This window comes from Cimex lectularius, unplaced genomic scaffold (genome assembly GCF_000648675.2).
Source record: "Cimex lectularius strain Harlan isolate CLEC.00 unplaced genomic scaffold, Clec_2.1 scaffold139, whole genome shotgun sequence".
NCBI classification, from domain to species: domain Eukaryota; kingdom Metazoa; phylum Arthropoda; class Insecta; order Hemiptera; family Cimicidae; genus Cimex; species Cimex lectularius.
In genome coordinates, this window is record NW_019392832.1 from 212,086 (window position 1) to 234,705 (window position 22,620).

The window sequence follows — 22,620 nt, forward strand, 5'->3', positions numbered from 1 at the left end:
AAGAAACTAACGGAATGACAACTCAACTATGTACCTGTTAGGAATATAAAAATAGTAAAACTGCTGCTAACTCCGGAGGCATATGTATGGACTCGCAATAGCAGAAATAATCCGGTGCAGTTATTGCCGGGTAGAAGAAGAAACAGAAGAACACGTCTTCTGTTGCTGTGCAAGCCTAAGCAAGCTGAGATTCCTCTTAAGAGAGGAAAATCCAAAGCGTGTAAAAAAACACAAAAACCTTTAATAAAACTTTGGATCTATTAAAAGGTTTAAGCTGAACGAAGAACTCTGAATAATGATGGAGATCGTAATGAGGTTTGCTCCTAATAATCTAACCTGACAAGTACAAATACTATTTATACCTCCAATTATTGACAAATGTTCTAAATAACACACCATCGGGAATGGGAATACACTTATTTTCAATTATCTCAGTTTGTGATACCGAAGGTGTTTTTCAAAATAGCGGAGGGGAAATGTCAAAATACAATCTCTTGTTAATTGACATGGTTAAAAGTAGGATTAACTTTGCAGGGAAAATGGCGAGAAATACTTGATGACATACACATATCTTGGGACACTTAGATCATCACGTACGTAGACACGAGTGTAGTTCCATACACAGATAGTCTCAATCTCTAAGGATCAAGACGAGTTTCTTCCCCACTTGCCCCTTCCGATTGGGCGGGTCAAAATTTACGCACGATATGAAACTCAAAGGGCTGAAATAATTGACGTCCGGCATTCTTGGCGTACTCCCGATGATGGATTTGTCGTTCCATTGCTCCCGACAAGAGAGAGAGTTCTAGCTAAGAGCTTCCGGCAGACAGGACGGCATTTGCTTTAGATTTAAGTGGACTGCTAACCGCCCATAGGACAGCCCAGACGTTCGGTAAAGATTTATTTTGAGACAAATAGCGCACCCGCCGTTCTTCCACTGACGGTTTCTTCAACCGCCAGTATTCGAATGCAGCTTATGCTTTAGCGAGGTCATCACGCTAAACCATTATTTAGTGCCTGGAAACCCCTCTTTCCAAGGGGTTGGATAACAGTTTCAGGAATAATCTTAGGACGCAAAAGATTGAGAACGGAATAGCCCGCAAATATGAAGCTCACCTTTTTAGGTTGCGCCCCACGTCGCAGTATCTCCGTGATCCCCAAAATGAAAAGCGGTATGGAGCTTCTGGGTGGATAAAAGAGGTAGGAGAGTCCTGTTCAAGGTCGGACGTATCGACCGCCTATCCCAAGACAATCCCTCTCGAGGAATAATTTCCGAGATTTTGAGCTCACCTTGTCCGAGATACAGTAAACAAGACAATGAATGAATGAATGAAAAAAGTACTTTATTAGATAAACAAAAGAGAGTAAAAAATTGTGCATAACCAAAAAGCACATAACGGCAATGATTATCAACCGTCTGCCGGAGTCGGACTATAAATTTTTAATAAACAAAGAACACATTTTTTCTCAAGGCATAAACAAAAGAGAGAGAGAGAGAGAGAAAAAACTAAAAAGTAAATTCAAAAAACTACATATCTATATATATTTACAAACACTTATGCACATATAAATAACCAGGGTGTCTCTGATATATACAATGAACATTTAAAAATTGAAATAAAAAACAAGCATTTTCCTGTACTTCCAGGCTTCCATCGCCAACTTTACTAGATTTAAGGACTCGGGGTTATTTAATAAAGAGGTTAGGTGCTCTCCTGTCAACGTGGGCAAGCTATATGCCTGCTCAGAATTCCGCTAAAACTAGGCGTTTTGCTGGAAAATGAAAACAATCTTCTCGAGCCTACCTGTTGCAAAGAGAGCACTTACTGGAACTATTGACTCTTGTGGGGTTATAATTAGGATAAAGTAACTCGCACCTAATTTTGAAAAACCAGCGAGCTAGCGGAACGGACGGAATTTTAGAAATTTGCTCTATGTTCAAGATAGGTTGATTGATATGAAGGTCTTTTACAGCAAATACCTAGAGGAATTTTGAGCATGAAGGACACATTTCACTGTGTGAGAGGTGCGGATATTGTTAATCAATTTTGAGTGTAAAAGTGGCCACTCTTTAAAATTGTCCAGGGAAAAATTGTCATTCAGCTGAAATTGTCGAGCCAATGTATTCCAGAGCTGTATTCTTGTGAAGGCGGTAGTTATGAAGGTTTAGGACCCTGCAGACATAGGAAATGTATAAATTGAAACAAAAGTTCAGTAAACAAGACAAAATTAGCTAAAATCTATAAGCTTTGGGATGTTTCTGAATTATTAGTATACTCGACGCTGCCATGTTACTATGTGCTTATTGTCGGTGATGTGTGGAAAAAGTTCCATAAAAGCAGGTTAAAATTCAATTTGATCATACGATTTGTAACGAGAAACTTTGAAACAGATAATTTAGCAACTCTTTTTACTTATCTTTGCCTTTTAAAATATATATAAAAAATCAATTAATTGACAATAATCACGAACAAAGTCACAAAATCTTTTCGAAAACTTTTCTGGACACGTTAACACTTCACGTGAAAATCTTGGAAGGTCGTATTATTATAATCGTATTCTTAATAGCATAATATTTACAACTGTACAACGGTAGCGTCGTATTGCTCGTCATTGTAACGCTGAATATACGAATTGAAATATATACACAAGAAAGTCATTTTACTATTGTCTTAAAAGGTATGCATGTGCTGAAGATCAAAGAAGACATGATGTACCACATAATGCGAAAAGGACGGCAAGTTTATTTTGATGAAGAGATTAGAGACAGGAAATTCTCTTACGGAGCCGAAGCAGTTCCGTCCGGCAGGTGCAGAACATTCACCCTTTTCTCGGATTCTTCCGAAGTTTTTACCCACAATTAAGACATTTTTTATACGATTTATGAAAAAAGACTGAAAAGCTCGTGCTTCTTAGAACTCGGAATCTTTGTTTTCGTTTTGATCTGTCTTATCAATTTAAAATTGAACGAAGCCGTATTTCGTTCTGAAGCGAACTGAAGTTTCATCCGTCATAGAGGTGCACAAGGACTGCAAGTCAATCCAGCTCGTCCCATTCGTAAGTCTATGTCTCGTCCCTCAGATTTTGTTTTTTAATTAAAAAAAGACAGTTTTCCACTGATGTGTCAGAATTCCCCCGGGTATAAATAATCTGGGATTACCATGCCGCCCTTGAAAACTGCTGTCCGAGGCTCGATCTGACCTCGTTCGTCATTTGCGCGTATTCGAAGAATGCTAATTAACAAATGAAGAAAGAGGTGGAAAGCGTGAAGAGAAAAGCCATCCATCCGAGGTTATCCAATTTAAGGTCAATTAAAGAAGAATCAAATGACAAAATTTGTCATCTATAACCATCGATTTACTTTGACAGTAAGATCTTATGAGAGATCAGGTAAAGCAGTTTTAACATAGGACATTTAACATAAAATTCTCATAGAATAAAGTTATTTATACGTTAGGAAAAATGCAGGAATAGACAAACACAATTTTCACAACCTTTGACTTCCTGGGTCACCAAACCGATGGTGTCTTTCTGTCCGTTGAAAGGTGACCATTCGCGGCGTTTATTCATTCAAAATTGGACGGCATAGTTAACGTATAAATGACTTGTTACCTTGAAACCTTGACTTTATATTTTAAAAAACCTAATTTTTTGTTTTACAATGTTTACAACTGTGTTCGCCCCAATCCCATTTTTAGTTGCACAATTGCTTTGGTCGCAAAAATTCTGATTTTATTGTCAGCCAATCTAGCGTTTACAGACGTGCCAAAGACAGAAAAAGCCGGTTCGTTCCAAGGGAAAAGAAAAGCAGCACCCCACCGACCAATAGCCGATCCTAACTAGACAAAATTATGCCGTTGTTTTCTTTGTCTTTGCGGTTCCAAAAGGTCCTGGATGTGGTTAACGAGAAAGTGACCGTCGGCTATCACGTACGCCAAAATAAGGAGTCATCAGCCCTTCTCTTGTGTATTATTTTTTTTCCTTTACTGCGTTATCATTTGTATTTGACAGGGCTAAGAGAGAAAGGTGTGTAATCATTAATCATAACTAGCGAATTGATGGAGTTTCTCTTGAAGTTTTCTATTCAAATAATACACTCTAACATTCAACAAGGTTCCTTTTAGTACTAGTAGCAAATTTGTTTGTAATTGAGATTGTTCACACTATAATAAGGTAATCATTATGTTCGTTTTACAATTTTACGTTTCTATCATTGCTTACACAGATGTGTACATATTCTTCCTTCTAAATAACATGGAATTTAACTGCTTATGTTATAGTGTAATGTCACCAAAGTGTCAGATATTTACAGTTAATTAACAACAACAAAATTTATAAACTGTTAAGTATAATTTTAGACATATCTTAAAATTAGCTTAAAGTTACGTCCATTCAACCATTATTCGTTTCTGAGTTTAATATTCTATATGAATTAAATTTTGTTCAATGCAAGTGGATAGTTTTCTACACAATCAAAATGTGACTGTTTCTTTTCCAGCTTCGAGTAAATAATAAATTGTACCAATTGGGAGTTGATTTTCCTGTAATTATTTACCTTATCACGGTGAAATAAATATTATGCTAACTGGTGACTTTAACGTACGAATCTTCTGAGAAAAGCTTGGGCGAGTTCCTCGTTGATGTTGAAACTTGCTATTCCGGTTTTGGATTTTTGCACTGATCTCGGTCTCACCGTACTCAATGGTCGTCGTTCTAGGGCGATTTGGAAGTACAATTTACATATATCGGCCAACAAGTGCAAGAGGCGCGTCGGTGACCGCAACGGTTTAGGCGTTGATATGGCGCTCACCACTGTAAGGTAAAGGTCCCGGGTTCGAATCCATCGGCCCTGCATTCGAACCCGGACATACAAATGGGCTTTTTTTCAAAAACACCGGCACCCTGATATATGACCTCTGCTGTTGCGAACCCTCGTAAAAAAGGGGAAAAAACTAGGAGCGATTTTCATGGTTGACAAGTCGTTTTAAAAAAAATTGTCAATTGCATTTTGTAATGTATAAAACATTAAAATCGGACTATTATTTACCTTTACAAAAAGTAGGTTAATTTTTGACAAATAATTTGTTATTTTGTGTTTTCTTATAGAAATATTTTATGTATTTTAATGGTCCATACGTCGTTAAAAAGTTCCTTCTTTCAAATGATCTGACGTAAATCCTTTCGTTTTTTAATGATATTCCGTTAACTACTTTTCCAAAATCGGAAAAATTTTATGATCAAAAAATCAATAATCAATGATCAAAAAAATCATTAAATGTAAATTAAAAAAAAATTATATTTAGGGGTCTCGGGATTTCTAGAAGTGCTAAAACGAAATTTCACATTAGTTTCACGAAAAAAAATGATGGTCTAGTTTGGTTTTTAAAAATCTTATGTGTTATTTATAAACTTAAATAGCTTTTACTATATTTTTATGGACATCTACATATAAAATACTATAAATTGATATATTCACAAAGTTGATTTGAGGAATTAAAAAGCCGAAATTAAAATACTGAAAAACTGAAAATTTCAACTTTCAATTTTTTTCCCTAATCACAAAAATGGGGTATACGTGTACGACATTTTGGAGTGTAGACACAAAAAAAAGTTTGGTCCATATCCGTGACCCACCAACATGATCGTCCCCTTGTAAGATAGAGTTGTCGAGCCATATCAAATTTAAAAAATTAAGGGTTTGGGTTCAAGATCAAGTAATCAATTAATAATTAATATGTGGTGTTTAGTGACCGTTAGGTAATGATTATTCTCAACACGACAGACAAGAATGACACATCTAAACGGAAAACAAACACTTTCAGCCCTGAAGATGATCGCAATAAAGATCGAACGTTGGCACGATAAAGAAAACGTTTTTCTAAAACCTACGCCACACCAGACCGCATCTCATGATCTCCGTAAAATTAACAATTAATTATAATCAACCTAATACTAAAATTATTATGATTGTTTAAATATCTAATACGGTTTAACACATTGGACTTTATTTTGTTCTAATTCTGTATGGTATTAAATTTCACAAAATGTTTTGAGCAACTTCCTTGAGATTTTACATTAAAAAAATATCGAGTCAGATCCAAAGTGCTAAGTTCAAAATAACTTATTCTAGTTATATTAAGCAGTAATTTAGAAGAGGAGTTAGGAGGGGTTTAGAAAATAGGACGCCATTTCATCTGGAATAATAGAAATTAACGGACCCTTTGTTTTTTCCGATCTTTTCTCCGGTCGAGTTTTGTATGCATCTTTTTGTAATCGTTCGAGACAAAGCCAAAAGCGATGTTTTAGGTACAAAGTTAACTTTCCCTTTTCTTACCCGAAGACCCCGGCGGACAATGGATTTTTGAATACAATCCCGCGGAAATCTGAGAAAACGATTCAACCGTCTAAAGTCTAAACCTTAACCCTAAACGACAGGAGCCCAGTGAAAATCCCGACTATGAAAAGACTATCTGTTTTTTTTTTTTTTTTTTTTTTTTTGCCTTTGTGCAGTTTTAGGCCGAGCTAGAAAGGCGAAGTCGTGCTCGAGGCCTTCACCTTGCCGGGTTATACCACTGGCCCACTTAAGCCATGTTGAATCATTGAACCGGCGACCAGTTCCCGAAGGATTCCAGATCCGTTACCGAACACCACGGTCACAACTTATAGTAGGGATTTAGTATCTCTGTTCATTTAAAAAAGTTTTTTTTCCAAAAGACGATGCAGGTTTATTTTATCTTCATCGTCTCAATCTTAAATATAGTACGTACTTCTTTCTTGGCTCACCAACTTTAGTTCTGTTTTTATCAACTGAATTTCTTATCGTGTATTTTTATTTCTTATATTTGGTTCATTTATAATAAACCCCCTGACAGTTGTTGCGAGTTCGGTTTTAGAAAAGTGAAAATGATTTATTGATATTCCATAGTTAATCCATAGTTGGTGAAAATAGATTCTCGATTTTTTGTCTTGTTTGGAAAATCGTTTATCAAAAGATGTTTATAGCAAAATGTTTCAACTAGTTCTGGCTGAATAAATTAAATCTAAGTCTTTAAGCAACAGTATGATGAGTACTCAGGTGCTCGGGTTACCTAAAACCGGTTGAGAGAGGCAATCATTGGATACAAGAATTCGAAGCATTTTACCGGCCGAACATTTCTATACAACAATCATCCCATCGTTTATATTAAACCGAGCAAAAATAATAAAATTCTTCGTAGCAAATAGAAGTGCTAAACTAGTTCTTTTGGTAATTAGGTAATTGAATTCTAGTATTACTTGGCAATTCTCTTGGATTTTTATTTAGGCTAAAATCGGGACGTGTTCTGATTGAATTAGCAATTGAAACAAGTTAAAGTCAATTTAAGTCGTTTGGGGAAAGTACACGAGACAAGAATGGGAAACATCAATTTATATGAAACAAGTTCAATTGCCTAGGTCTTTTTAATGGTAAACAAAAATAATTTAAGCAATAATGTAATGAATTTAGTTTAATACAAGCAATTAAATACAACAAAATGGGAAAACAACAAATATTCAATAAATAAATAAGCAAACAGAACAATTTTTGTTGTAGAGTTTCTTCTTATGATCTGTGATCACCGAAGTCTGCCTATTATCGTTGGTTATGCCAGTCTTTCCTGTTTTTCCTTTTCGTCTTTGCGCTGTCTATTATATTTTTTCAGTCATGCCTACCCAAACCCACCACTGAGGCTGTCTAAAAGACGAGATTAATGATTTTGAAGATAAAAATGACAACGGCAAAGTGAAGCGAAGAAGAGCATAGTAAGCAAGAAGAGTGACCCATGTTGGTACAGAATCTTCTTCTTCTCAGCCAGAAATTGTGTTTTGGCATAAATTTACTCCAAGGGGCACAGACGAGGAGACTACAATGAGAGTCTACATTAACAAGTATGAATGGAGATGCCCTAAGAATCTGGCAGAGAGGAAGAGCAATATCAATAAAATGTTGGGACTTTTATAAATTGCCAGGCATGTACGTAAAGCTTGATAATACAAATGTACCTCCAGATGGTAATAGGGCCTCATAACAACAATACTATCGCCAGTTATTTGGGTAGATGCCTTGCGCATCGTATAGCTGACATAAGGTGGACAGCTTCAACCCAAGAATGGAATAAATAGGGAAACGGTAATGAGGAATCAATGTTGAGGTGAACTATGACTATAACACATCCTTAGCAGACAGGAAGGGAAAACCAAGAGGACCACGATACCCGCGTAGAAGAGAAAGAAGGTACACAAAAGTGCCACTACGGTTCATGGGTTATTTTGCCTTTGATATGATGACAGCATGGGGGCAGTACGAAGAAATAGATAGCTACGGCAGAATGATGCGAATGAGAGGAGGAGGAGATAAGTTTCTTGGTGTTAAGCGCGTGGCTTGTTCGATCTTTTCTTTGTTCTGAACTTTGTGATTTAACGGTTGTTGTTTAGAAGTCGTCGAAAGTTTGCAGTTTGTAAAAAAAATATTTGTCTGAAAAAACGTACTAATTTCACTTCCATTATAATTAGCCACAAAGACCAAAATAGACAGAAAAAATGTTGGAAAGACAAAAGATTCTTATTTGTACGTGTCGATAGAAAGTAATTTTCCTTTTGCTCTTGAACTCAAATAAGTCAATCATCAAAACTGGGTCGTGCCTCCTGTTGATAAGTTCAACGTCATTATCCGGTCCAAAGCTTTCAAATTATAATTAATTTATGGGCGAGTAAAAGATTTCTTTATTGTGGTCCGTCGTTCCTCGATGAAATCTTTGTCATTGGGAATGTATCAAACAGCGATAATGGATTGACATGTACCAATGTCACCAATTTAATCCAACTTAATGTTCAACAGTTTATACACCATAAGCATAATAATAATGTTGATTAATACAACTGTTTACAAAATAAAAAACAATATCTCGAATTTTTTTTCGCTTGGATACTAATACGTCAGCAGCGTTGCAATACATTTTTTTACAATTTAATTATTTTAATTTTATTTTTTTATTACTACAATAAAAAGAAAAAGAAAGAAAGCACAGGGTAAAAAAATAAATAAAATGAATTCCTATTAATAATTAAATTCTCTGACATGTAAATTTCTATAATATAGTGCAACTTTGAAATAATTGCATAGTAAACCCCTGTCTCTACCGTTTAGATAATTACAACTTTCAGAGTATGTTAAAGGTCGGTTAAGTCTGTTTAGGTTACACAAAGAACAAAGATGGCACAAATCTGGTCTAAAAGGTTTAAAATTTAAGTTCAGCTGTTTACTCCTTGATTTCATTATTAGTTTAACTTTAGTTTGATGATTTCACCAAAATTACAGTTTCTGTGGAATCATTCTACGAGAGAGGTATAGTTTACACGAAAATACAACTTTTACTCCTGATAAATGAATCGTGATGAACTCAAATGATTATTTGTATGAGCACGCTGGCCATTCTAAATTAGGTTGGTTTTTTGGTTTTTCTTCACTTTCTGCCGGTTATCGTCTCATTATTCGAGGATGAAGGGGAAATTGCACTGTCCCTCTTCTCGACGTCTCAAAGGAAAGTAAAAAGATGAACGTCTTAGAAAATATCCGGAAGAGGAAAATACTATCAAAGCCATTCCAAGTTCTTGGCTCTGAATTGTTTTCATTGTATTCTGGGTGAAAACCACGGAAAATTTATGTTCGTTGACGTTTTCATGTCAATATTTCAAAAAATTCATGTTAAAATCACCTAGCAAAAGAACTTTTAGCATTTTTCCATTTTTTGTATAAAATAAGTCGACGTATTCTCATCTAAAATGCATTCCTCTAAAAGAAACTTATGTAAACTATTAAAAAACACACACACACCTTTGCACACACGCTGTTTTAGCATGATAGGTTCAAATGAAAAACTATATAGTGAAATAATATACAGTTTATCTTACTTATTTTAAATTAGTTACTAATGTCACAAAGGATGTTTTAAATAATTTAACTAAGATTTTCTGATCCTTGACAAATTTCATATTGTTTTATTCGTGCTGAATTAAATCCTTGGCATATGAAGAGGAACTCAAAAGTGAAATATTTTACCTTTCTCTATCACACGAATTAATCCGGGAAAGAAAAATAGCGTAAAATATTTCAATGATTGTAATTTTAAGTTTGGACGAGATGATCTTTTATTATTCCCCCTCCAAAAACAAAATTAATCTACCGTCTTTAGTCCGTGTGAATAATCCCACATTATACTTTGGTAACGTATACGATAAGTTTGATAACTTAATTAATTGTGTTTGCCTAAAAAGCTGCTTTGCCAAGCAGCTATAAAAGTTTATTTATAGATTTTTTTAAAAAATGTTATACCATGGGATTGTTTCTTGAAGAAAAACCCATAGGCGTCATCCACTCTATAAGCAGGGTTGCTTTAAGTTTGACGAATTGAAAAAGTCAAAGATTTGAATTAATTTTGTGAGAATATTCTCTACGTGTGTGTCAGCTTTGGTTATACACTACATAAATTCTGTTATTTGTTGAAACCGATATTTTTGCGATGCATTGTTCATGAGTCATAAGCGTACATCTTCGCCAAACCGAACAAATTCTTCTGAGTCCGCCAAAGGTTGGCCTATTCCGACTATTGTCCTCTAGGAGGAGTAATACCATAGGGCAGCGTAGTGGCACAGATTCTTTTCCTCCTCAACAACGTAGATATCCCGACAAAAACTATGCTCTCGTCTAATCCCGTCCCATAATTGTTTTGGAGGAGCTGCAGGCACATGTACTGCAAATAGCCAAATGGACAAACAAAATTTAGTGGAAGCAAAAACACCCATGCATCATTCAACTTTCTAAGCAAAACCCCTCATACAATATTCCTCAATAATACTCCCATCCCAAAACCAGACTGCGTCCGATACCATTTTCCATTTAGACTTATGGCTCACCTGGAATCAACACACACGACTAAAACGACAGACAAAAATTACGTTTCAGACTATTCTACAGCAACGGGCACGTAAATCTAACGTTTCAACAAAAAAGGTACCGATAATCTACAAGACAATACTAAAACCAATCTGGACGTACGGGCTACCTTCCAACTTACAAAAAATACAGTTAATCCAATGTCCTCAGAACCATGGTCAATGCTCCTTACTATGTCCTCAACATCACCGTTCGCAATGACCTCAAAATTCCCTCGTGTAAAAAATAATCCCAAAAACATTTTCCACTTATCACAGTAAACCTCTCTCCTTTTACCCCTATCGAGTTACCCGATACTCATTCGATAGAAACCACCTCTGAAATCCCCAAGTCGACTGAAGAGAAGGCCTTGCGACCTACTAAACAGTGATTAGTCCTCGCGTAAAATTGGGAGAACAACAATTTGTTAACTTCCGTCATAGTACATGTTCTATACCATTTGTAAATATTGTAAATCCAGCTCGTTACATAATGTAAAAAAGGTACAGATTGTAACAAACATGAAATTTTTTTTAAAATCTTTGTCATTTTTGCCAAGCCTTTATAATAAATTCATCAAGCGTTAGTTAAGCGATAATACAATTTCTGTTTAAAAAACGTTAACATTTCAGAAAAAGAAATGTTTACTTTCGACACATAAATTGGACTAATGGACATAGATTCGCATTAATTACCATAATTGTAACGGCGTGGGAAGGTACACTGTCACGGCAATAGAATTATTAACTAAATGATGGGGAAATCGGTATTAACGTCAGGTTTTAGACTTTTAGGATGTAAACATAATTTACAATAGCAAATATGTTATAATTGGAAAACCGTTCATCTGATTCTCACGAATGTTTTTTAGTAAAAGACCTACTAAAATATTTGAACGTACAATGATGAGCCCCATTTAGCCTGTAATCGCTATTGATTGGCACGTTAACTTAACAAGCAGAAGAATAAAACAAATTTTATTCTGGGGTGTAGACCCCCTTGAATAACAAAAAAGTACAAAATTTAGCACATCGCATATCACATGAAAAAATATAGATTTAAATGTAATAGCATAAAAATAAATTAAATTAAATAAGGGATTTTATTTAATTAAATAAGAAGGGGAAAAATTAACAGTAAATTAACCATCCTCGGTGTTGAATTGTACTGGGGTAGTGGGGGGTAAAAAGACGGGACTTAAATTAGAAGGCACAGCTAATGGAGTTAGGTAGGGAATTCCAGAGTTTGAAGGACCGGATAAGGAAGGAGCAACTACTAGCGGTAGATTTGTATGAGATCAGAAGGGCTGGAACGAGGTGGCGAGGGAATATACAAGATGTAACAGATTACAAATAGGAAAAATTGTTTGATGCAGGAAGAGCCAAGAATCTATTTCCTGCGATAGGAGGGGTACAGCCATTTCAAGCCACGATATATGTTACACAAATGAAAGATGGTGAGCTGATTATAAACCGAAGCAAGCAGTTCAAGATTATCTTGAGTGGGTCCACGGTAGACCGACAGTTGTAATCAAAATGAGAAAGCACAGGTGAGGAGACCACCAGGAGATTGGGGCTGCTGATAGGGAAGAGTTGGCTTGCTGACGGAATTGGCAGAGATGGAGAAACTACGGCGTGAGATTTGGGAAATTCGGGATTTCGAAGATAGGGTTTGATCAAGGAAGATCTCGGTGTTAAAATGAGGTAAAAAGGAGGCATAGATGTAGAAGTCATCCGGGTAGGGGTGCAAGTGTTAAGGGTATTAGGAAGATCATTAATATAACAACAAAAGAGGGAGGCAGATAAACTGGAGCCTTGATGAACACCATTAATGACGGGCAGGGGAGAGGAAAATGTCTTGTCTGGGATATGTGACTATTTGCGAACAGGTTGAGAGAAAGGGATGAAACCATCGAAGAATAGTATGAGAAGGAAAGGGAATAGTTTAGAAAGAAGATAATGGTTTATGGTGTCAGGGGCTTCTCAAGAACAGGATTTTACCTAAATCCATTGCCATCTGAACATAACTAGCTTTCTCAGTAGTTGAAACAAAATAATCGTTTATTACCTCAAGTTAAGGCTCGCTTTGTAGAACAGACAAAAATATTTTCATGCATATAACATCGGGATCGTGTTGTAAAAGGCCTTCGATAACAAAAGCGCGAGGCGTCCTTTGATCCAACGTCCGACTTTCTTTTCCTGACTTGAAACCCTCCTTTTTCATCCGCTTTACGACAAACAAAAACAGTTACGGAGTTGAACTGGATTTAGTAAAACATGACGATGAAAATGCCAATGACATTCTAATAGAGTTCCGATCGATTCGGCCGGTTTCTTTCGGCCGAATCCAAAATGCCAGAATTGTACCGGCAATTCACTTGTGCCGATGATGCGTGAAAGCAACCACGCGTCTTGAGCCCCGGTCGTTCCACGGGCACCGAGGCGGAAGGGCGTTATGTAAAATTATTTTCGTGGGTATTTTACTCGTAATATTATAAACTGGCTACTCCCTACAGATACCGTTAAATAAAAAGTGGAATTCACTTACATTTCTCCATAGTGGCTCGTTTTTTTTTTTTTTCTATTCTTACATTAGTATATAAGATTTCGTAACTGTTGTCAAAGCAAAGATTCCAACTTCATTGCGAATATTGCTTTATATATATATATATATATATCGGACAGTCATAAACAAAATGTATGTTTTTTTCAATAAAAAGCAACAGAAAAAAATACAATCTATTTTTATTGGTTGATAATTACCTATCATCGTCGTATGCCTATCCTCCCTAATTTTTGTGGACTCCACAATTTTTTTCGAGTAAATCATATACATAATTACTATCTTTTTCGTAAATACGGCTAAAATTGAATTTGCAGCATAACTCATATACAGGGTGTCTTTTTAGATGGCCCGGCTGTCTTCCTGTTGAACCAATGACGCTATAAAAAAAAAGTTTAATATTTTTAGTATAGTTTGAAATTTTTACCTTGTTTTGGAGAACAATTGTACATGGCACCTAAAGCCCAGTTCAACTTCAAAATTGTAAATACTATCCTATACATAATCCTATATATACATTCTGACACATCATTTTAAAGGTTTTTTACGCTTAAAGCAATAGTGCAATCGGATTTTAAATTGGCCAAAAAATGACAAAGTTATGGCAAAAAGTTTGAAAAAACCAGTCATTTAGTTTGTTATTTATTAATCACATTTCATGTTTGAACTGCGTGCTTTGCGTACAGATGCAAAGACTTCTTCTTTTCAACCACTATTCACCAGTGCTCAGAGCAGTAGAGTCTGGGGAGATGGATTGACAAACTCCTTTGCCACAGTTCTTCAACTGAGGTTGCTGGGTTTTGTTTGGCGTAGACATTGTTTTTATAAATGGCCCCCCACAGAAAATAGTCAAGTGGAGTTAAATATGGTGACTGAGGAGAACAACAGAACGGGCCCTGAGGTCCTATCCACCTATCCCGGATGTTACGATTCAAATAACGACTCACCTGCAAAGAATTGTATGCGGGGCATCCATCAAACTTGAGAATCATTCTTTCTCGTTGTTGTAGAGCAACATCATCTCTACAACCAATAGTGTTGGTAAAACTTCCCTCAAAATATTGAGGAACTGAGCACCATTTAAATTATTTTGGTATGTACTTATGTAGAAATAAGTCCCAATTTATTTATTTACGAAATGTCCTCACTAAACGTTGATACTGTGAACTTCCTAATGATGGCAAGAGTACGAAATTCTTTTTTTTTTCTCTGCCCATGTTTGGCAATTGCAATAGTTTAGTATGCCATTAGAGGTGAACTTGGATTCATCAGTCCATAGGATTTATGGAAAAACGTATTCTTCAGCTCCCAAATCGACATTTGTGCAAGGAACGTTAGATGCCTGTCATAACCAGAGTCCCGAAGTTATGACAAAAAGAAACCGGCAGTGTAATTTCGACGAGGAGATTTAGGTTTAAAAAAATTAAAGTATTTTAAGTAAAAATTTTAAGCCGTACCGCTCTGATCTTGTCCAGGGACTAAGGGGGTCGTAATTGAAATTTTGAAGTTAAACTGGGCCCGACGTACTCTGCATAATTTTTCTCCAAAAAAGGTAAAAACTTGAAACTAAACTAAAAAATATTAAACACGAAGTTTTTGTTTTGCCATTTGTTTGAATTAATTCCAAATAAATTCAGACGGACCATCCAAAAAGGACACCCTACATTTCCTTAAACCAGCCGATTTTCCTAGTTACAATCTGTTAAATATTTTTTAGTGTTAGTGTTTTTAGTGTCTGTGTTAGTACTTTATTTACATGTGAAGCTGGAAGGTGTGATAAAAGAGAGGTAGTCGATCTGTTTTCAAATAAACTATGTAAACGGGTGTACATCTTGGAAGAGAGAACGGTATTTGTATAAAATATTTTTGTAATTTCTCTACTGCAGTGTTTCCTATAGCCCCATACTTGTGTCCCGATGCTGTTCTGCTCCAAGAATCAAACACATATGTTGCATTTAAATAAAGGACGAAAACGATCATTTTTATGAGGGTACGCCAGGTTCAACCTGTACCTAATTTACATGCAATTAACTTTTCATTCAACCATGAACCATTTTATTTAGTTATCATTTTATTATTGACTACTCAACAGTCTCAAGTGTCAAAAAAATCTTTCATTTACATTTTGTTTGTCAAACATTAAATCTTTTAAATTAAGAAGTTACACCAGGCTGAATCGCTGGTAGTCAATGATATACGAAGAAATTGTTGCTAAGTTTGGAAACATGCGAAACAATTAATTTACTATCAATTAAAAAATAAAATAATACATTCTTGGTTGTTAAAGCTGAGAAAATTTCGTTTTTCCGAAAATCGATTTTTTTTTATAATAAACTTTCTTGCTCTAAACTAACTCTTTGCTAGTTGAAATAGTACGTCCTTATTCCTATCCAGCTATCCAATAATAGAGAGAGAGATCACAACGTTTTGCCTCATGAAAAACTAGACAAAAAATAAAAGTTTACGTGCCTCAGTTTTCCAGAAAAATACCGAAAAAATGAAAACAGAAGTTAAATTCTCCCTGTATATCTATTGTTTCACAGTTACCTATCATTCTGGACTGCCAATCCTCGCTTAGTTTTGTTAATTCAGACGCGTTTCGGTATTTCGCCATCTTCAATGTTTGGGTGATTTCTGTAAGGTTTTGGTTACGAGGTCGTGGAACGTGTGGGGGGCAGTGTTAGTATTAGTTTTGTTTGTTGGTGTGTTTGATGAAATAATCGGGGTCTTTTTGATTGTTTGTCCTAGTCGGTCATTTTTCTTTTTAATTTTTGGAATGTTTTTAATAGGGTAAACCGTTTGTGAGTTATCGTTAATTTATTTACTTATGAGTTGTTTAATGTTTAATGTACAATATTGGGTAGGTATTAGCAATGCTTTTAGGTTTGTTCCATGCATTAAGTCGGGGCTTTTTGATTGTTCTAGTTAGTCTTTTTGGTTTTCGGCCCTTTTCCTTTTTTAAATTGGATTAATTATGTTTGTTAATTCGTGCATTTATGAGTGTGTGTTGAATGTGTTATACATTTCTATGCTTCTGAGTATGTTCATTTTCTGTCCTTTTTGTTGTGCAGTAGTTTCATACTTGTTTGAATTGTCGATGGTTCTTGGTTGTTTTATTATATTAGCAGATTCGCGTAATTTGATTTCTATCGTCCCTAAATGATTTGATCTGTATGTTAAATGATTTGATCTGTATGTATGTATGTTTGTAGTATATTCCGATGTATTTGTCTCGTATTCGCATGTTAGTGTATACATTCCGTTTTCTTCTAGTCTTTCTTGTCCATGTTTTGTCTTAGTAACATCCTATCTTGTTTGTGTTTTTAAGGCTGTTTTTATGTCTAATTTGTTGTAAAAGTTAGTTTGTATGTGTATTTCCTAATATATGCGAATGTCGCCCATGTAGAGTCTGTTTTTAAGGTGATGTTTTGTTTTTATGTGCGTGTTTTGTTTATTATTTTGTTGATTGTGTTTATGTTTTAGCTGTTAATTTTTTCTTTTTAATTCATTTTCGTATTTGTCATTGGGATTGATTTTAGTCTTCCCGTCATGTATTTCAATGCTGTCTGGGGGATGAACCTATTGTTTGATAGTTATCTGTCCTACTGTATATGTTATTTGTTACTCAATGTTTTCGTTTCTTTCTCATGTAAAAAAACAAGGAAAATTCTTGTACAATAATACAATATCCGGTTTTAATTAAGTGCATAGTTTTGATTCTTGACGGGCAGATTTTTTGACCTATTTATTATTGCAAGGTATTCAAAACAACTTTTCAAGTCTTCGTAATTGATTTGCAATGCCATTGTTCGCCCGGCTGTGCAACAACATGTCATTCCTTTAAACAATTTTGCCTTTTTTTTAAAAACAATTCATTTTTAATTATTTAAGCTGTAAAATTCCTAACCTAATAGAAAGTAATTGTGAATTCCTCGTGTCTGAGTATTTACTCTTACAAGGCATTGTTATGTGTATTTTAAGAATTGCGGCGAGGAAATCGGCCGTGTGCCGTTAGATTTATATAACTTATAAATATTTAACAGCCGGCAGCTACGAACAGCACAATGTGCAGTGAGAATTTCTTGTTTCCTTCTTGCTGGCTTTCGTTTCCACCGCTATAAAAACAACTTAAATGGAACCTCGTGTCCAACTGTATAGACAACTGGAATCGTCCTGGGTTCGAATCTCAGCGGCCCTGAATTTGAATCCAAAGACAAACTCAACAAACAAAAACAGACGTTGGTATAACCTCTGAACTTGAACCCCTGTAAAATTTAAACATTTATTAATTATCTAGCGTACTTTACTGAAAATAGTTATCAATGAAAAATATGCCCTCATATTTTCGCCTAAACTTTATTTATTTATTTTTTAACTAGTACAATAGCAGTGTAGTAAATGAGGTTTTTTATATATATTATATATTGCGTAAAGTAAGATAAAAACGGAATGACATCCTTTGATTCTCGTCAATCTGTTTTATCTAAGGAAATGACTTCCTCAACCTTTGGAAAGCCTATAATGCAATATCCGAATCAGTAGAACAAGGACTTCTCACAGTATAAAGATAGTCCTTCGGCTTTTACCTGTATAAATATGTATAAACATTGTGTAACTGTAAATTCTTTATCTTAGATTTGTAAACTCATTGAGCAGTTTCTTTGTATATCTGTGTAAAAAAACCGTCTTTTGTTACCCGTTACTTTTTTTTCGAGAGTAGAACTGGTCTAGACAATTTAATTTTTGTTTGTTTCATCCGTGAATGATTGGATTGTCATCTTTTTTACCACCAAGCTAATAAAAATATCTATTGGTGTTTTTCTAGCCTGCATTGATAATGATGATGATGGATACTAGGGGGAGTTTTTGGAGTTTTTCTTCTGGCTTATTGTACTTTCCTAGTTACTTAGTTCAGTGCCATCGACTCGATCCTTCTCCTAATAAGTACTAGGTCGTTGCTTCAATTCCTTTTCCTGGGTTTTCTTTGTACCCCAGGTAATGTCTCCATTGAGCCGTTGTTTCGCATTCGAAGATGATATGGGTGGCTGTTTCTTCCTCCTCGTTGCATAATTTGCAGTTGCGATCATCATTGACTATGCCCATGTAGTGTAGATGTTTTCCCAGATGACCGGTAAATAGTACTATCACTCTTATGAGTTCAGTCCTCTCTAACTGCCATTCTTTGTGAAGGTTGTTTAGCTTCTAGCTACGTAGTGTTTAGCACTTCTAGAGTACATCCACTTCTCCTTTTCACTTTGTTGGATTCATTCTGTGATGGAGGATTTTATGTTTGTTTTTGTTATCCCAAGAGTAGGTTTAGGGCCTATATGTGGTCTTGAAGATCCTCCTCTGGCCAGTGTGTCCTGTTACCCAAGACATCCTCAGGTTATTGAGATTTTGGATCCAGTGACTTACTGGTTTGGATGTGATTATTTTACGTGTTAATACTTAATAGCTGTTTGGCTATCTGATATTATGTGAGGATTTTTTGACAGTGTAACCTCTTTTAAAATTTTCTATGGCACAACCATTGATGGCATGTAGTTCAGCTTGAAAGGCCGAGGTGTACTTCACTAATGAGCTGACTATGCCCACGTAGTGTAGATGGCCCTTAACTATTCATGTTTTGTGCTTCCACAAGCCCTTGCGTTTTGTATTATAGCCATGTTTTCCTTTCGTTTATGAAGTTTTGGTCGATAAAGAACAGAAACAAAGTGATTTCATTTGACAGCAAAAATAAAAATACTCAAATAAAAACAAAAAACAAATCAAGCAAGGAAATATACTAAAGGATCAGGCTTCGCTTAACCTGATAAATTAAAAACACCTTGGAATTATATTACAATGACGAAATATGTTTAACTAAGGGTCAATTTGATATTCTTCTGGAAAACATTTATTGACCGAATCCATTGTTTTGAATGGAAATATATCAATCAATATTGCTATGAATGAATGAAAGTAACAGATTAAAACATTATTCATTTTAAGTTTAAATTTGTAAACGATTGAGAGTACAATTGATTAAAACTTACCCTCCAGACTAAAAGTGTTCGGGTGCTTTCATAGAAATTAAAATTCCTGGTCTTCTTAACTTGCCATGGAAGGACGGATTCACGTGTGTGCCAGCGCGCTAATTGACTTTTAATTTCTTTATGTCCACCGGGACGCACAAACACAGGTGACGTTCTTTGAAAGACTGAAAGAGATTCGAAAGGTTCTCAAGAGGGAGGTGTCCGTCGGCCGATGACCTGCTCTCAGTTTTTCTCTCCCACTACATCTTTCAACCCTTTCAGGAACGTTCTGTCCTAGAAGTCACATCGGGTACCGGTATTTAGACCATTACACGGTGTATCAAATTTCGAAACGGACCAGCCTACCTCCTCCTACCTAGGAGGTTCCTTTAAATAAATTACACGTTAACTGTTTTACTAAAACTGTAACTAACAAGTTGACGATATTTTCAATTTATGTACAGTGCTCTCTCGATAATCCGAATTAATTGCTAAAAGGTTGTATTCGGATTAGCGAGGGTGTTAAAAAATACATACATATGTAAAAAAAAAAAAAAATTGCATGCAAAATTATTGCATGCACAAAACAGTAAACCTGTTAGAATGCATATATATACTGTCAATTTTTCATTAAAACATCAGTGTTTTTTTTAATTTATTTAACGTTCTCGCATTTTTAAGCAGTAGGTATATACTTATCCAAGAAAAACGTAGATTGCTCTAATTTTTCATTTTTTAGTAGTGAAAGAAGTGGGAGATACACTGAACAAAAGACATTCTCGACAATTTGGTTTGGCTGATTTGATCTTTCATATAACTCGCTCCATTACTCACTCACTTTCACTCTCCTCCTCACTCACACTCTCACTCTCTCTCTCTCTCTCTCTCATCCACCCATTCACTCCCCCACCTACTCTCACACATTCACTCATTTCCCTCTCTCTCACTCTCTCCCCTCACTCTCACACTCTTTTTGTATTTCTCTCTTTCACTCACTCTCACTCACTCATTCTCTCTCCTCTCCCTCCCTCCTCACTTATCACTTACTTATCACACTTATTGTGAATTTTTTTTTTTCAATTCGGATTACTGGCGTAGTCAGATTAGGGAACGAGTACTGTTTTATCCTTTTTTAATTTAAAAAAAACCTACAGCCATTCTCTCTCGTTCTTTCTTTCTTACTGCGTTTCTTTCTCTCTGTCTCTCTCCCTCGTCCTCCTAAATAAAGTTTCATTTGTATTCTTTAAATTTTTGACTTCTTGAATTTTTTACAATTCGGATTACGGGAATGGTTGGATTAAGGAAAGAATACTATTTTATCCTTCTTTTTAAATAAAAACAAACCCTACAGACATTCTCCCCCCCCTCTCTCTCTCTCTCTCTCACACACACACACACACACTCTCTCTCTCTCTCTCTCTCTCTCTCTCTCTCTCTCTCTCTCTCTCTCTCTCTCTCTCTCTCTATTTTTCTACCTTTCTTTTTCTCTGTCTCTCTCCCTCGTCCTCCTAAATAAAGATTCATTTGTATTCTTTAAAATTTTGACTTCTTAATTTTGTGTGGTGTTTAGTGACCGTTAGCCAATGAAATGCGGTCTGGTGTGACGTAGGTTTTAGAAAAACATTTTCTTTATCGTGACAACGTTCGATCTTTAGAGATCATCTTCAGGGCCTGGGATTTATAAACATTGTTTTAATTTTACAAATACATGTAGGATGTAGAAAAAAATATCAATTTATACAATGCTAGAAATTTTAAATTCTATCAAAGTATTTGGTGAAGAGTGAGTACAAATACTTTGATTGCATTTAAAATGTCTAGCATTGTAAAAATTAATATTTTCTTCCACATCCTACATGTATTTGTAAAATTTAAACAATGTTTATAAATCCCAGGCTCTGAAGATGATCTCAGTAAAGATCGAAACGTTGGCACGATAAAGAATATGTTTTTATAAAACCTACGTCACACCAGACCGCATCACAATCTCCAAGTAATCACTTCTTAAGTTTTTCCAAAATCGGATTAATGGAATGTTCGGAGTACCGAAGTTCTGGTTAGGAAGAGAACACTGATTTGACAGTGACAGTTGAAAAAAAACATAACATATAAAATATAAAAGAATGTTAAGCCCTTACTTTTGCACACTTAAAGATTAATTTCCTCTTAATGGTATTAATTAAAGAATATCCAGACAAGAGTCGTAATTTTTAAAAACTCGATATATCCCAAATAGCTATTGATAAATAGAAGGCTGATAATACCTTATAGGCATTCGTCTTTTTTCTTTTTTTTTTAAAAGGAGGACGAGGATCCTTTTATGCCGCCTGAAAACAAAACAGGTCACGTTTCGACGAAGAATTGACACATTAACTATTTATTAGCACCTTGGCCAGTCGATTTTCCCGATTTCACTCTACAAAGGTTGATCTAATTTAGCGGTTCCAGGGGGGAAAAAACGAAAATTGAGATCAATTAGAAAACCGTGTCAAAACTTTTTGACGCTGATGGTCCTTTTAATGGTGTTTTGTTTTGATACGACAAGACTTTCTCAATCTGGCGGAAAATAATTCGACGGGAAATTTTAATTTTTTTTTTTTACTTGTAAAATGTGTTGCATAATTTTTATTATCTCTAGATATGAGCTGTAACTTTCTCCCAAAAGTTAAAATTATCAATTACTGAATATCATTAATGTTAAGTTTATTTTAAATCTACAATTTTTTCAGTTATGAAAGTATAACCCATCGAGCTTAATTCGCCGAAAATTTGAGTTAATTTGTCACAAATTTGGTATTACTTTTCATAATTATCATTTATTCTAGCGGAAATTAAAAATTGACAGAACACCCATCTGAAAGAAACTCGAAATGATACTCTTTCAAAATTTATGCACAAAAATAAGATGAGTTTTTTTCTAATAGACTAAAAGAGCAGTCTAAATTCAATCTATGCCCTATTGCATTTCTTTCGCAGGCAACGATCACTTGGTAGTTAGTAAAATGAATCAGAATGTTTTCACGCGAAGTTCAACATGTGGTATTTTTGTGCATTTTCTCTTTTCACTTCCCTGGCTTGTATAACTTGCGATTC

General features: G+C 35.2%; 2 protein-coding genes across 2 annotated transcripts in view; one reads left to right on the forward strand and one right to left on the reverse strand.

Moving 5' to 3' along the window:
- Positions 1-19,705, reverse strand: part of LOC106672570 (leucine-rich repeat and fibronectin type III domain-containing protein 1-like protein) — a 48,594-nt gene extending 28,889 nt beyond the window's left edge. Inside the window, exon 1 of the mRNA XM_014404098.2 lies at positions 19,549-19,705. The gene's annotated coding sequence lies outside the window, so the exon portion shown is untranslated. The remainder of the gene's footprint in view (positions 1-19,548) is intronic.
- Positions 1-22,620, forward strand: part of LOC106672569 (rab3 GTPase-activating protein catalytic subunit) — a 64,253-nt gene that overhangs the window by 35,903 nt on the left and 5,730 nt on the right. The gene's annotated exons all lie outside the window — the stretch shown is intronic.